This window comes from Petromyzon marinus, unplaced genomic scaffold, assembly GCF_048934315.1.
Source record: "Petromyzon marinus isolate PM22_M1 ecotype Great Lakes invasive population unplaced genomic scaffold, UKy_Petmar_22M1.pri1.0 PM_Scaffold_1, whole genome shotgun sequence".
In the NCBI taxonomy this organism is placed as follows: Eukaryota; Metazoa; Chordata; class Hyperoartia; order Petromyzontiformes; family Petromyzontidae; genus Petromyzon; species Petromyzon marinus.
Window position 1 is genome coordinate 2,836,914 of NW_027423057.1, and position 13,977 is coordinate 2,850,890.

Below are 13,977 nucleotides of genomic sequence, written 5' to 3' on the forward strand. Positions count from 1 at the left end.
ACTCTTTACGAGTATTTGGTCTACTTTTCCATATAACAATAGGTTTTACCCTTTCTGGCAATACAACAGGTGTCAAGATGTTAAAACACCAAACAGAATCCTCATTCAAGGAATCCTGTCTGCATTAACCACACGTACTTGTGGTGAACATTCTTTGAAACTGATTAGTCCACACCAGGAAGGTCCCATATTCTACTTTTCCACGTTGACCAGATGTGTTGGAAGAGCCGGCTGAAAGCCACACTTTGCTGCATCACACACGACTTGCCGATCAGCTGTGGTGTGCCCATTTAGCGACCTCTGGTCTGTGAGTTCCGTTTACTAACCATTAACAGCATGGCAGCTTTCTAATTGGCTTGTGTGACAATTCACCTGTGTCATTATCTCTTGTACTGCCTGAAATAAGTTTTGGCGTAAGGGAGGGAAATTATGACTCACCCACCTGCACCTGCCTTGTGCTCCCAGACACCTAAGGACCTTACTACCGCTGTGAGAAATTGACGGGCGTAGACTGCTGTATGGCGATGATGTATTCACGTCGTTCCTGCTGTTTTCCTCTTTTGCTAGGTGATGCAATTGGTGTGCCAACACCTCCAGATGCAGTTCCTGAAGGACCTGGGCATTCGGGACATGTTCGTTTTGCCTGTGATGAATGAGTTTGTCCGAACACACAGGGAAGTCAGCCTGTTCCTCGAGGTGCGTTTCCCATGTTTATTTCACTCGATTGGTCGTCTGTTTGCAAGGTCATGCTCTGCCCAGAGGTCACCCACTGAGATTTTTTTTACCGTAACATTACCGTCACTTGGGTTTGGTGATCGATTCAACGGGGCAAAAATATTTGTAAGAAGCGTAAACATGGCAACGTGATCATTGTCAGACCACGGAGAACCTTCAGAATGCCGAGTATGATCTTTAAATTGATCCTGGACTCGTTCGGGGGATATTTGAACAATTTGAATATTGGGGCGATATTGTCTTGCTACGGGTCTGAGTGAGAAGTCTCCCAGCGGTTTTTTGAGTCCATAATCGAGATTTTTGGGTTAGAGCACGTAAACATGCACTCAATGATACACTAAATATGCACTATTTATTTATATATATGCTAAATTATTTTGTTGATATGTAAACTCTGACTTTAACATAGCCACTTCCATGACCAGTTACATGCTAATTCCTCACATTAACATTATGTTAATCTCCCATTTACATGCTAATTTCTGACTTTAACATCCTGCTAATATATCACATTAGCATAGCTACTTCAATGCTAAATCGTTCTGTTGATATGTAAACTCCTTTGTCAAGGTGCTCCGCTCCTCCCACCCAGCTTAAAATACGCTGCCAAGCTTAGCAGTGTTCATTGGAGCGCTGTCTTTCCGACAGCTCTGTTTCTTCACCTGAGGACGGCTGCTTGTGTTGTGGCCGAAACGTCGTGATAATTTTATTTAATAGTTTTTATTTTATTATTTTATTATTTCCCTTCTACTTGACTTTACCGAAAAAACCAAGAAGATGAATCCCTGCAGTCACGAAAGCTTTAAATCGAAAATCAACACACGTGGTACGAAACAAGTATCATATGTTATAAGAATAATATAAACATGCAATATTCACGGCAATGGCAGTGTTGTTCAGCGTGCCCTGCTGTGGAAGCCAGCCACATGAGTTTGATAACCAGTCATGACTAGTATCAGTGGAAAGCAAAATCTGAACTGGTTCAATGCTTTGCTGACCCAGACTGAGCAGTATGGAGTGCTAATAAGTTAACCGGATGATACATTATTATTTGGCAATGCTGCTGCTGCGTTGGCAGTGGTGCCCAAGAACAATTAACTAAAAAACTCAACACATTAGTCAGTAATGTTGTGGCCTCAATAGACACAACATTATATGCAACGTTTCGGGCCATGGTCCTTCTCCCATTTGTACAATGAAAAAGGGCCATTGCCCAAAAGTCTACATTTTTTCATTTTTATTTAATTTTAAGGTCATTGTTATTGACGAACGTGTTGAGTTACCATGATAATTAAGAACAGATTTTGGTAGAAAGGTCCTGTTACTATGATGAATGTATCCTCTAGACAAACATACAAATTCATCACAGGGTTGCCTAAAGCTTGCCAATAGAAAATAATGCCGATTAAGTTGTGGGCACCCGACATTCACTTGCCCTGCGGCCACTCCCTCAACGACACGAGTCGCATTGACTCAGGGTCCCGCGGGTAGTTCCATGACTCGGTGGTCCAGGAGAGTGGCACGAGCGATGCGGGCATCAGCTGGGCGCCACAAGGGCAGCCATGCTTCGAGTCACTCGCACAGCTCCCTGTTCAGCACGACGTGAACGCATTCCCAGCCTTCTGATCTATGTGGCTTTTCCGAATCAAGCAAATTGTCACTGATAATTTAGCACATTTGCTATGCTATTTAAAAAATATCTAGCGATTCATTTTATATAGCGTCGTTCATGATTATTGCATCTCAGAATTTCTGAGGAGCCAAAGACCAAGCTGGAATATTGCAAGGGAGGTGAGCCTGCACCAACAATTGCCCTGCATTTCTATATATGTTCAGATGTTGCCAGCCAATTAGTGAGTGTGTATATATGTGGAAGGAAACTGGAGCACACAGATAAGTCACTGCTGAGTGCATTAATCACCCTTTGTGAGATTTGACGCAGCATGTAATTAAAATATATTTCCAATTTGTCTTCGGGTGATTTTGTAGGTGTTTGTTTTAAGCAAGAGGAGAGTGGAGTTTTAATGCCATGTCCTGAATGGGCCTTCCATTACAAAGTCCTCATTCAGGATCCCAGTCCCACAACATTTCAAGCCTCCCTCTCAGTTCTACTGCTCTTTGCACTGAACATTTAAACCTACTTATTGGGCCTTCTGATATGCCCTCTTTGGTATCATGACATGCCATTTCCTATACTGGATCATTGTAATCATCGCTCCATCATGCCTCCTTGTCAGTCAGTAAACTTCTAACATTGGTGTCGTGTGTGTCTGTTGCAGGGATACTCTGGGGGGCCCTTTCTTTGCCAGGACTCAAACGGCCGCTGGTTGCTTTCTGGAATCACCAGCTGGGGTGTTGGCTGTGCACGGGCATACCAGCCAGGTGTCTAGCGCACAGTCGCCAAGTTCATGGACTGGATTCACCAGAACATGCAGTAGTCTCTTATACATTTCTGCACAAGCAGAATACTATAGATCAGGGATATAAATATTTTGGGAACTAAACATCAAAATAATTAATTAAGGCAATAAATATATTTTTCTAAAACTGATTTAAAGTTAATGTTAAAAGGTTAATTTAATGAGCTGAATGCTATATTTTAACTGCACCATAATGCAAAAAAAAATTCCAAGTGAACACAGATTTTGGGTCAAATCAGAAAAGTATTTTTTTTACATGCGTTGTCAATAGCGTTTTTATCTTTTGGGTTTGCCACACATGTCAACGGGCCTGGCAAAGCAAACATGAGCATGATGTTGGCATTGGCAGGAGATGAAGACAGAGCTTGCTATTTTTCAATGTTGCTTAATTCTTTCAAAACTGACACAATGGACAATGAATGCACTGTCTAAATATTTGGCCCAACCTGATTATACATGCTAGCAAAGTGAGTGTTGTCCAAACTACGTATGATACATTTATATTCTTGTTATATTTTGACCTGGGTCATCAACTCGCATCTCCCATACATTAATTGCCATGGATGTTGAGCAGTAGGGGTACTCAGAGGGGGTCTATTGGCCTTCTAGGGGACCACTGCAATGATCGGGGCATCCAGAAGGGATGATGAGTTCCACAGGGAGAACGTTCTTCATTGCCTTTGAGTGTCCATGGCAAGGTTATTGGTGATTACCTTCACCTCCCCCGGTCAACACAGTCCATGAGTTTGTGAGTTTTGCTTTACTAACGACATGAAAACAAGACTGGTTTGCACAAGGAGCCTGCAAAAATTTTATTTAGAAAACCTCATGAAACGTGATGCATGGCACTTATCTGAGACGCCCCTTATCTGAGACGCCCCTGTGTAAATGGCGTGATATCAAGACCATTATTATCATAGTGAACTACATGACGTGTGTAAGAAAACTATATAAACATCTATTGGAAACATTTCATGAAAATATGTACAAAAATGAACACTTTAATAGTGTTTCATGGTATTCCAAAAATTTAGACATTTGATTGGTTAAGATGGTTTACTCGTTGGGATGATAAATGGCAATGATCCTTCATCATGTAAAAGACTGTAAGCTGCTTTCAAAAATATATATTTTTTGAAGATCGTATTCACACTCTGCAACAGTCTATTTTCCACATCAAACCATAACGTGTCTGTCGACTGCAATTGAAAATTGATGCATGCTTAGTAGCGATCGGGTGAATAAACATTGCAATGTGTCACATGTTCGTGTCTGGGTGGCTTTTGCTTGAGATTAGGGATCTTGTCAAAAAAGTTATAAGACTTTATATGAAAACCTCCACAGAGGCCGATTTTGACACTGTTGGTACAAGTCATCAGAAAGTCCAATTAGCTCCATCCACATCCTTCTGAACCGCATAATTCCATCTCTCTTCTAGCCTATGACACATCCATTTAGCCCCATCCAGCCAAACAAGCTGTATCATGGGACCTTTTTCCAGAATCAAAGTGTGAAAAATAATAAAAGGTTTTATCCTTTCTGGCAGTAAAGCAGGAAGTGGTGTTAAAATGTTCAAACAACCAATTAGAAACCTGTTGCAAGGAATCAAGTTACTGCATTAACCACACACGTGACTTGTGGTCAATATGCAAACAAACATGCTCTGATAATATTTGAATTGTCTTTGAAACTGATTGGCCTACACCAGAGACAGCCTTCTTTATGACCTAGTCTCACCACCAGTGTCAGATCAGAGATCGCCAAAAGGGGAACAGTGCAAAGGCAATGCCACACGTATCGGAGCATTTATAGCTAACCACTGCCCACAGCTCCCCAATCACTCGGTGTGCTCACCGCGGTGCCACCACTCCCCCCTCACAATGTGCAAACCACTACGCCACCAATCTCCACATTCTCACAGTGCGCTCACCGCTGCGCCACCGGTCCCCACTCACAGCTAGAATATGAATTAAATGTCCACAGTCATCGTTTTCTGATTTCCGAAATAATACGAGTTGCATTTCATTCAACATTGGGGAGGGGTCTGCCCTTCATTTAAGGCCCTGGCTGCTTACAGAATTGTCACAGACTGTTTTGCCTCAGCAGCTTTCCTCTTTTCTCCTGATGATGATCGAAACGTCGTAGTTTTTTGTTATTTTTAAAAATTATTTTCTCTCAACTTATCTACGTGACTACCGAAAGACCCAAAGAATATGATTTCATGGATGTTTATGAGGTCTGTTGCTGAGGGTTTCAAAGAAGTGGAGGCCTCTCTCAGTACATAAGAGTGAGGGGTTGTAGGTTTCGGCTTGGGTCATGGGTACGGGTTATTTTTTGGCATATTTTATTTTAAAAAAATCGAATTCCAACGTCGTGGATATTGTGATGTTTGGATTATTGACGGTAGAATTAATATTATTGCGAATATTTCTTATATTCTCGTTTTATGCCACTGATTATTGATGTAAAAAATAGGTTCAAATTTAAACGGCATGCAAAGAAGGTTTCAGTTAATTATGAAACAATTCGCAACTGTTGATTTATGTGTTGTAGTGTATGATTGTCTGCTCGACTCAATTTCTGAGGATCTCACGTTTATTTCTATATTATTGTACATTTTACAGTAGTGCTATAAAAATGAAATGAAAAAAAATGTTAGCTTTTCACCACAAACAAGGCTACAATGGTTATGATATTGTGATAATTAGATTTTCACCACAAACTAGGCTACAATGGTTATGATAGTGATAATTAGATTTTCACCACAAACTAGGCTACAATGGTTATGATATTGTGATAATTTGATTTTCACCACAAACAAGGCTACAATGCTTATGATATTGTGATAATTAGATTTTCATCACAAACAAGGCTACAATGGTTATGATATTGTGATAATTTGATTTTCACCACAAACTAGGCTATAATGGTTATGATATTGTGATAATTTGATTTTCACCACAAACTAGGCTACAATGGTTATGATATTGTGATAATTTGATTTTCTGCCACCAATTTACAATTAGATTCGTTGCTTCGCATATTCCCTGATATTTTGTTTAGACCGCAAGCGTGTATCCATTTAAACTTTTGCTAACTAGCTTGTTTATGTCATCTAGAATATGAATACAATTTTCACCATCATCGTTTTCTTATTTCTGGGACAATTGTGCCCTAAATAATAGGAGTTGCATTACATTCAGATCTTGGCTGATGACGTAGATGAATCCAGTCTGTGATGTCACAGTCATGTGGGAGGTACCTTTGACATCATGATGTCTATGACGTCATGCACCACGTGTCATTCATATTGGAAGAACTGCGTTTATTGGTGGCTGTGTTTCTTGTCTCAGCTAAAATAAGCGTGATATTATTTAGCCTCGTGGTTATTAAAGCCTCCACTACTGTTGATGAAAGTGAAATTAATCTCAGCAGTTGTCAGCCTGCACATCATTTAACCGGTGAGCCTGAAAGGGGTGGTTTAAGGATTGTTTGCGTGTTAATGGGGTTTATTATTGAGGCTTTCAAGGGTGTGGGGGTCTCACTCACTACATGAGCATGAGGGGTTTGGGGGTTTCGCTCAGCTTATGGTAACGTGTTGTAACAAATACGTTTAAATATATAATTTTAGCAAATGTTATTAGAAAATCAAACTGAAAGGGGTGGTTTAAGGATTGTTTGCGTGTTAATCGGGTTTATTATTGAAGCTTTCAAGGGTGTGGGGGTCTCACTCACTACATGAGCATGAGGGGTTTGGGGGTTTAGCTTAGCTTAAGGTAACGTGTTGTAACAAATACTTTTGAATATACAATTTTAGCATATGTTATCAGAAAATCAAACTGCAATGTCGTGGATATTGTCATTCTTGGATTCTTGACGGTAGAATTAATATTGATGTGGATATTTCTGACATTGTCGTTTTATGTGACTGATTATTGATGTAAAAATTAGTTTCAAATAGAAACGGCATGCAAAAAAGGTGAACATTAATCATTAAACAATTCCCAATTGTTAATTTGTGTTGCAGTGTATGATCATCTGCTTGACACAATTTATGATTTTCTCTTTTATTTCTATAATATTGTAAATGTTACAATAGTTTTTTTTCATAAGATGCCATTTTAAAAATATAATTTTACATTGTCACCTCAAACTAGACTCAAATATTCATAATATTGTGGTAATTGGATTGTCTGCCATCAAATTAAGACAATTAGATTCGTAACTTGGAATATCACTTCATATATTGCTGTTTCTAACATTGTTGAGACCGTAACCGTGTAACCTTTCAAAACGTTGATAACGAGCCTGTTTAAGTCATCTAGATTACGAATAAAATGTACACAATCATCATTTTCTTATTACTGGGACAATTGTGCCCGAAATAATCTGAGTTACATTACATTTAACATTGCGAAGGGGTCTGCTGTTCAGGTCAGATCCTGGCTGATGACGTAGTTGTCTCCAGTCTGTGATGTCACAGTCATGTGGGTGGTACCTTTGACATCATGATATCTATGACGTCATGCACCACGTGTCATTCATATTGGAAGAGCTGTGTTAATTGGTCGCTGTGTTTCTTGTCTCAGCTAAAATAAGCGTGAGATTATTTTGCCTCGTGGTTATTAAAGCCTCCACTATTGTTGATGAAACTGAAATTAATCTCAGCAGTTGTCAGCCTGCACATCATTTAACCGGTGAGCCTGAAAGGGGTGGTTTAAGGATTGTTTGCGTGTTAATGGGGTTTTCATTGAGGCTTTCAAGGGTGTGGGGGTCTCACTCACTACATGAGCATGAGGGGTTTGGGGGTTTAGCTCAGCTTATGGTAACGTGCTGTAACAAATACGTTTAAATATATAATTTTAGCAAATGTTATTATAAAATCAAACTACAATGTCGTGGATATTGTGATTTTTGGATTCTTGACGGTAGAATTAATATTGATGTAGATATTTCTTACATTGTTGTGAGAATTAGTTTCAAATAGAAACGGCATGCAAAAGAGGTGAACATTCATCATTAAACAATTCCCAATTGTTAATTTACGTGTTGCAGTGTATGATCGTCTGCTTGACACAATTTATTATTTTCTCTCTTATTTCTATAATATTGTAAATGTTACAATAGTTTTTTCATAATAATGCAGATACTCCTGCATTTTGTCTTGTTATTCAACAATTATTTAATTGATGGAAAACATTGTTTGTAAAGCAAAATTATGTAAATGCATTTACAATTAAATAATGTGCAACTGGACGCGATTATTTCGCATTCTAGTTTTTAAAAGATGCACAACCGGTGATAAAAGTAAAGTTAATCTCGTCAGTTGTGAGCCTGGTCTTCATCACATCTGAAAAGTGAGCCCGACACGGGCGTTTGAAAAATGATCAGGGATCGTTGTTAATAATTAGGGGTGAAAAGTTGTGGTTATGGGCTACAGGCTGAGTTTTAGTGTTTGGGGATAGAGTTAAGGGTTAGAGTTCACAGTTATAATTAGAGGTTGGAGTTTGCCATACGGGCAAGTGTGATACATATTCTTAGTTTTTTCGGTAAAGTCACGTTGAAGGGAAACAACTAAATAACAAAATATATATATATAAAACAATAAAAAATTCTCACGACGTTTCGACCATAACTCAAACGGTCATCATCAGTTATGGTCGAAACGTCGTGAGAATTTTTTATTGTTTTATATATATTTTGTTATTTAGTTGTTTCCCTTCAACGTGACTTTACCGAAAAAACTAAGAATATGAATTACTGCAGTCACGAAAGCTTTAAATCAAAAGTGTGATACAGTTACGGTTTAGAACTTAGAGTTACGGTTGTGTATTAGGGTTTGTGTATTAAAGGTTAGTGTTCGGTATGACGGGTTAGGGTTGCCTATCAGGTGTTCGGGTTATGCTTGAGTAATAGTATTTTGATGTTTGGGCGAGGGATATTGCTCAGGTAATTCGATTGGTTGACCTCTGATTAGATTACCCGTTATGTTCCTAATTTCATCAGGTCTCAGAAGCTAAGCAGGGTCTAGCTTGGGGAGTGATTGGATGTCCTAGCATTGGGTGGCCACCACGTGCTATAAATGGTGTAATAGCCATTGTGAGCATTGGAGGGCAGTGCAGAAATATATTTTCTTTTGCAGTCTCCCCGACCTTCACCAACCCACACTGACCAGCGTTTTTAAGTATGGTTACATAACCCTCATCATCCATGAGGCATTGAGAGGCGTTTATCAACCAGTGGATTAATACAAATGGGTTTTACATGAACATGGTTAAGTCTGACGATTATGTTCAATGGAATAGTGGATTGGAATAAACATGTGTGAGTGGCTGAGTGAATGAGTGAGTGAGCGGGTGCACAAGTGAGTGAGTTGGCGGTAAGCAAGTAAATGAAGGGGCTTGTAAATCAACATGCACAAGAGTGAGTGAACTGGTACTGTGAGTGGAAAATGGTAATTATTGAGAGGATGAGTGATTAATTGAGTTGATAAATTTGATCCTTGTTCTAACCCCTCCAGGCCACCAACATCAAACAGACACAACACCTACAACATGGACAGACAACTTAAGTGGGCTGATATCTTGGAGCACTATGAGAGTAAGTTACATATACCTACATAAAATAGTTTGTTAGAATCAGAATATTTATATATTCTGGAGAATTCTGATGAGCTATAAACTTACTTTTCACAAATTACTAGGAAATGCAGAGGAGAACTCCATAATAATGGCATTCAGCAGAACTGGCTTGGTGGGTAAGGGATTAGACACTGATCCAGCATGGCAGAGAACGTTTATTAAGCTCTGGGTTTCAGCAACCTATAATTAAACTAGGGTCTCAAGTTTATGGAATGAATGATCTCAACATGCTCACAAAAATATGACATGTAAAGTGTTAATGCCATGTGATGAATATTTCTCAATAGCAGGGCCTGTAGTGTGATAAGAGGTAACTAGAGGGATCTCAGAATGAGTTCTGTGAAATCTCCATGTGCTTCATTCTCTAACCCATCACTCATCCTTTGAATGAAATGTCTGTGCTCCGTAGTCCGGAAGTCGCAGCTCCAAACGACCACGTGGGGGGACATTATGGACAGAGTTGACCCTTTCCCGAACCAAGGTGACAAGAATTGCGACCAAAAGGTGTGTATATGGTCGGTGAGGGTCAAGGACACCGTCTGTACACGATAGTACAGCATGCCACCACACGATTAAACTACAACATGACTACACATCACATCACCAAACCATCTCTCCACACCACCTTTCCCATCATACCACCCCATCATCCAGTCAATAACCCATCACAGAACCTCACCATGTGTCTACACCATCACACGACACGATCTCTCCATAACATTCCAACACATCACATCTAAATACCACCACATCATCTCCCGACATCACCCCATCTTGCCACCATGTCACGCCATATCCCACTCGTGCATGCACATAAATTGGCCTTTTTTTCAGGCAGTGACGCGACCTCTGTCTGTGAGCTCATTGGAAGGTGCTATTCCAGTTGCCCACGATGAGCGCTGCTGTTAGATTTTTCCAGATTATGGGCAGCTAGATCCTTACAATGGAACATTCTGTGGCACCTATTGCCCGTGATGAATGTTAATAACAATCGCCATTAAATTATCGCAGTTGATCAAGGCCTCAATGGGGTTCATGAGGTCTGTGGGGTCGATAGGTGTCTGTGGGAATATATGAGGGTGTAACATGTATCATTAGTTTGTAGGGTTTAGGCGAATTAGTGGTTAGGGATACATTAATGCTTTGTTCAAAAGTACTGATTGGTAAAGGTTTGTTTTAACATCGGGTGATTGTGTATATGTATGTGTGTGCTCAGCATATTTGGATGAGCCAATATACATGTTTGCCTCCATGCATAGGTGTGTGAGTATGCATTTGTGTATGGGTGGAAATGCATGTTTGCGTGCGTGTGGGTATTATTTTGTGCATGTGTGTGCATGTTTGAATGTTCCTGTGCTTATCGTTGCGCATATGCACGAATAGAAGCAGCTCAAGTGTAGGCGCCCCAAGAACCAGAGGAGCATTCGGGAGATGAATAACCTCGGCGAGGTGAAGCCTCTCGAGGAGGAGAAGCGCTTCACCAAATTGAAGCACCACTGCCTCCGGACCACGGCCACCAGCACCACCACCAGCACCACCACCAGCACCACTGCCAGCACCACCACCAGCACCACCGCCAGCACCACCACCAGCACCACCACCAGCACCACCACCAGCACCACCGCCACCTCCTCCGCTACCGCTACAACCACCACTACCACTCCTATACAGGGCCCAATCACACTGCACATTGGAGAAGATGTCTTTAGAGAAGGAGCCGCTGAGCCAGGGTAAGCAACTCTGCGTGTGTCCTGTGTGTATTTATTATGATTGTTTACGCAGGATAAGCATCAGTGAGTCTCAAGACCTTTTTTCAGCAGGGTCCTGCCAAGTTTTGTTAGTAATCGGGAACAAAATGACTGTTGTTTGCGATCCTAATTGAGTGATATGCATTGCTTATGTGGGTTCAGTTATGGGGAGAAAGCTGCAGAGCCCACCCAGAACAGGGGGAGAGAACAAACTCCACACAGAGAAAGTGGCCCAGTTGGGAATCGAACCTAGATCCCTCTAGTTATGAGGCAAAGATGTTCCAGCTCTGCCACCCGCACAAACACACAGACAATGCAAACCCCACATGTACATTCGGCGATAGAAATGTTCTCCATAATTGCTTTCTGGGTGAGACCACGTAACAATTCGGTAATATATTCACCATGTAACCCTACATCCACTATATTGTTGCCAGACTAATGCCCGTTTCCTGGCCAACTACCAAGTGTATTTTTACTGCACAAGGATAGCTGCCATTGGGAGGAGGGGGGTGCCCCCTTTCAAATGCATTAAGACGAGAAATGCAAGATGTGAGTGGCTCATCACGTGTAAAGCGCTCTGAGATGCCATCAAAGTCAAAGGGGGCAACTTAGTCGACCACGAATCACCATAGATATTTTTCCACAATCGTGCATGGGTGAAGCGGGCCAGCGATAGCGGGTTCATCACTCACTGCTTACAGTTCAGCTCTGGCGTCCTGCCCTGGGTATTAGTGCTGCTGCGTAAACCACAAAGACACGCACACCCTCTCCTTCATAGCACACGTTAAAAATCTCCCCTGATGTCATTGGAAATGAGTATGCCATTGTGTGCCAGGGATCAATTATAGTACACATATACAAATGTCACTGCAAGTTATTCCATTGGATTTACACAGCAATTCCAGCCACTACTGTGAAACTACAGCAGTCTGTGTTAGATTCAGCAGCACCTTTCTTCGTGCTAGCCTTGCATTGAGAGAATGACAGCTGCAATGCCAAGCGTACTCACTGATTGTGATGTTTTCTGTGGTTATTAAATTCGAATTAATCCGCCACACAGTCCACCTACAGATTGTAAGGAGACGACTGCGATGTCTGCCATAGCAAGAAGGTTGAACGGTGTCATGCGCGTCTCTTCACAGAGCGGAGTCAGCGCAGCAATCCTCGCAGGCCGTTGAAGAGAAGAGAGAGGTTGTGGAGAAGAAGATGAAAGAGGAAGTGAAGGAGGAGGTGAAAGAGGAAATGGAGAAGGTGGAGAGGGAGTTGGAGAAGACAAATGAGGAGATAGCGGTGGAGGACGAAGAGGACGACAAGGAGATGGAGGAGAAGATGGCTGTGGAGGAGGAAAAGGAGAAGATGGTGGTGGTGGTGGTGGTGGAAGAGATGGTGATGCAGGAGGTCGAAAAGACGGAGAAAGAGAAGACGGAGGAGACAGAGGAGGCGACGGGGAAGGAGACAGAGGAGGAGACAGAGGAGGAGACAGAGTGGCAGGAGGCGGTGGTAGTGCAGGAACGAAAGGGCCTGGCTCGTGTGGCGAACGCGATCCATGCGCTCTTCCGCAGCATGATGCTGTTTGGTTGCGGCCGGTCGACCGCACAGTTGGGGTGATGGAGGTGCCACTGGGACCGCAGCCGGGGAAGGAAACTGAGCAGCAGATGCCAGGACTGTACTGGACACTGACTGCTGCCAACAGACTAACTCTGTTAAGAGTTAGCATCAATCCAATGCATTATGTAATAATTATCATTGTTGTTTTTATTATAAACTTTATGACATAAACCTATGAGGAAACAATGTAACTTTGCATTGCTTGTGAGCGCTGCCTGGGTTGGTTCAATGTGCCTTGGCTCGTGTGCAGTGTCCCGGCTGTGTGTGCGGCAGTACAATGACAACTATGTCATGAGAGAAGTTTCAGGCAATGGCCCTTCTTCAGAACGTGTACAAGCAGTGGTGGGAAAAGATCATCAGGCGATTCGTCTGACACATCCACCCCTTCACTGCCCCACTGCCCCTCTGCCAAGCTGCTTCCGCTGTCCTGCTGCCCCTCTGCCCACTGCCCCATTGCCTCACTGCCCCTCTGCTCCGCTGCCCCACTGCTTTGATGCCACTCTGCCCTAATGCCCCGCTGTTCCATTGCTCCACTTTCCCACTGCCATCACATCCATCACGAAGCAGCGAGACGTCCATACCACCTCATTAAATATTACCCTGATGTGCACGCAGAGAGAGAGACCCTCGTTTAGCATTGCATACTGGAGGGGGCTGCTGTGATGCAATGGCTCGTAAACTTCACTGGCAATAGAGAGATTGCTGGTTCCACCTTCTGGCACAGCAGTTGAAACAAATGGTCGAGTATCTGAAGTTCCCCTGCCTCTGTCCGCCAAACAGTACAACTGGGTACACCAAAATCGAGTAGCAAGTTGCGTGTGG

At 42.0% G+C, this 13,977-nt stretch overlaps 1 long non-coding RNA gene across 1 annotated transcript; it reads left to right on the top strand.

The window, feature by feature from the left end:
- Window positions 1-708: 708 nt before the first annotated feature.
- On the top strand, window positions 709-4,418 carry LOC142922510 (uncharacterized). The gene is made up of 2 exons (XR_012940107.1): window positions 709-1,561; window positions 2,483-4,418. It is a non-coding gene; the product is annotated as an uncharacterized LOC142922510 (long non-coding RNA).
- Window positions 4,419-13,977: the final 9,559 nt, after the last annotated feature.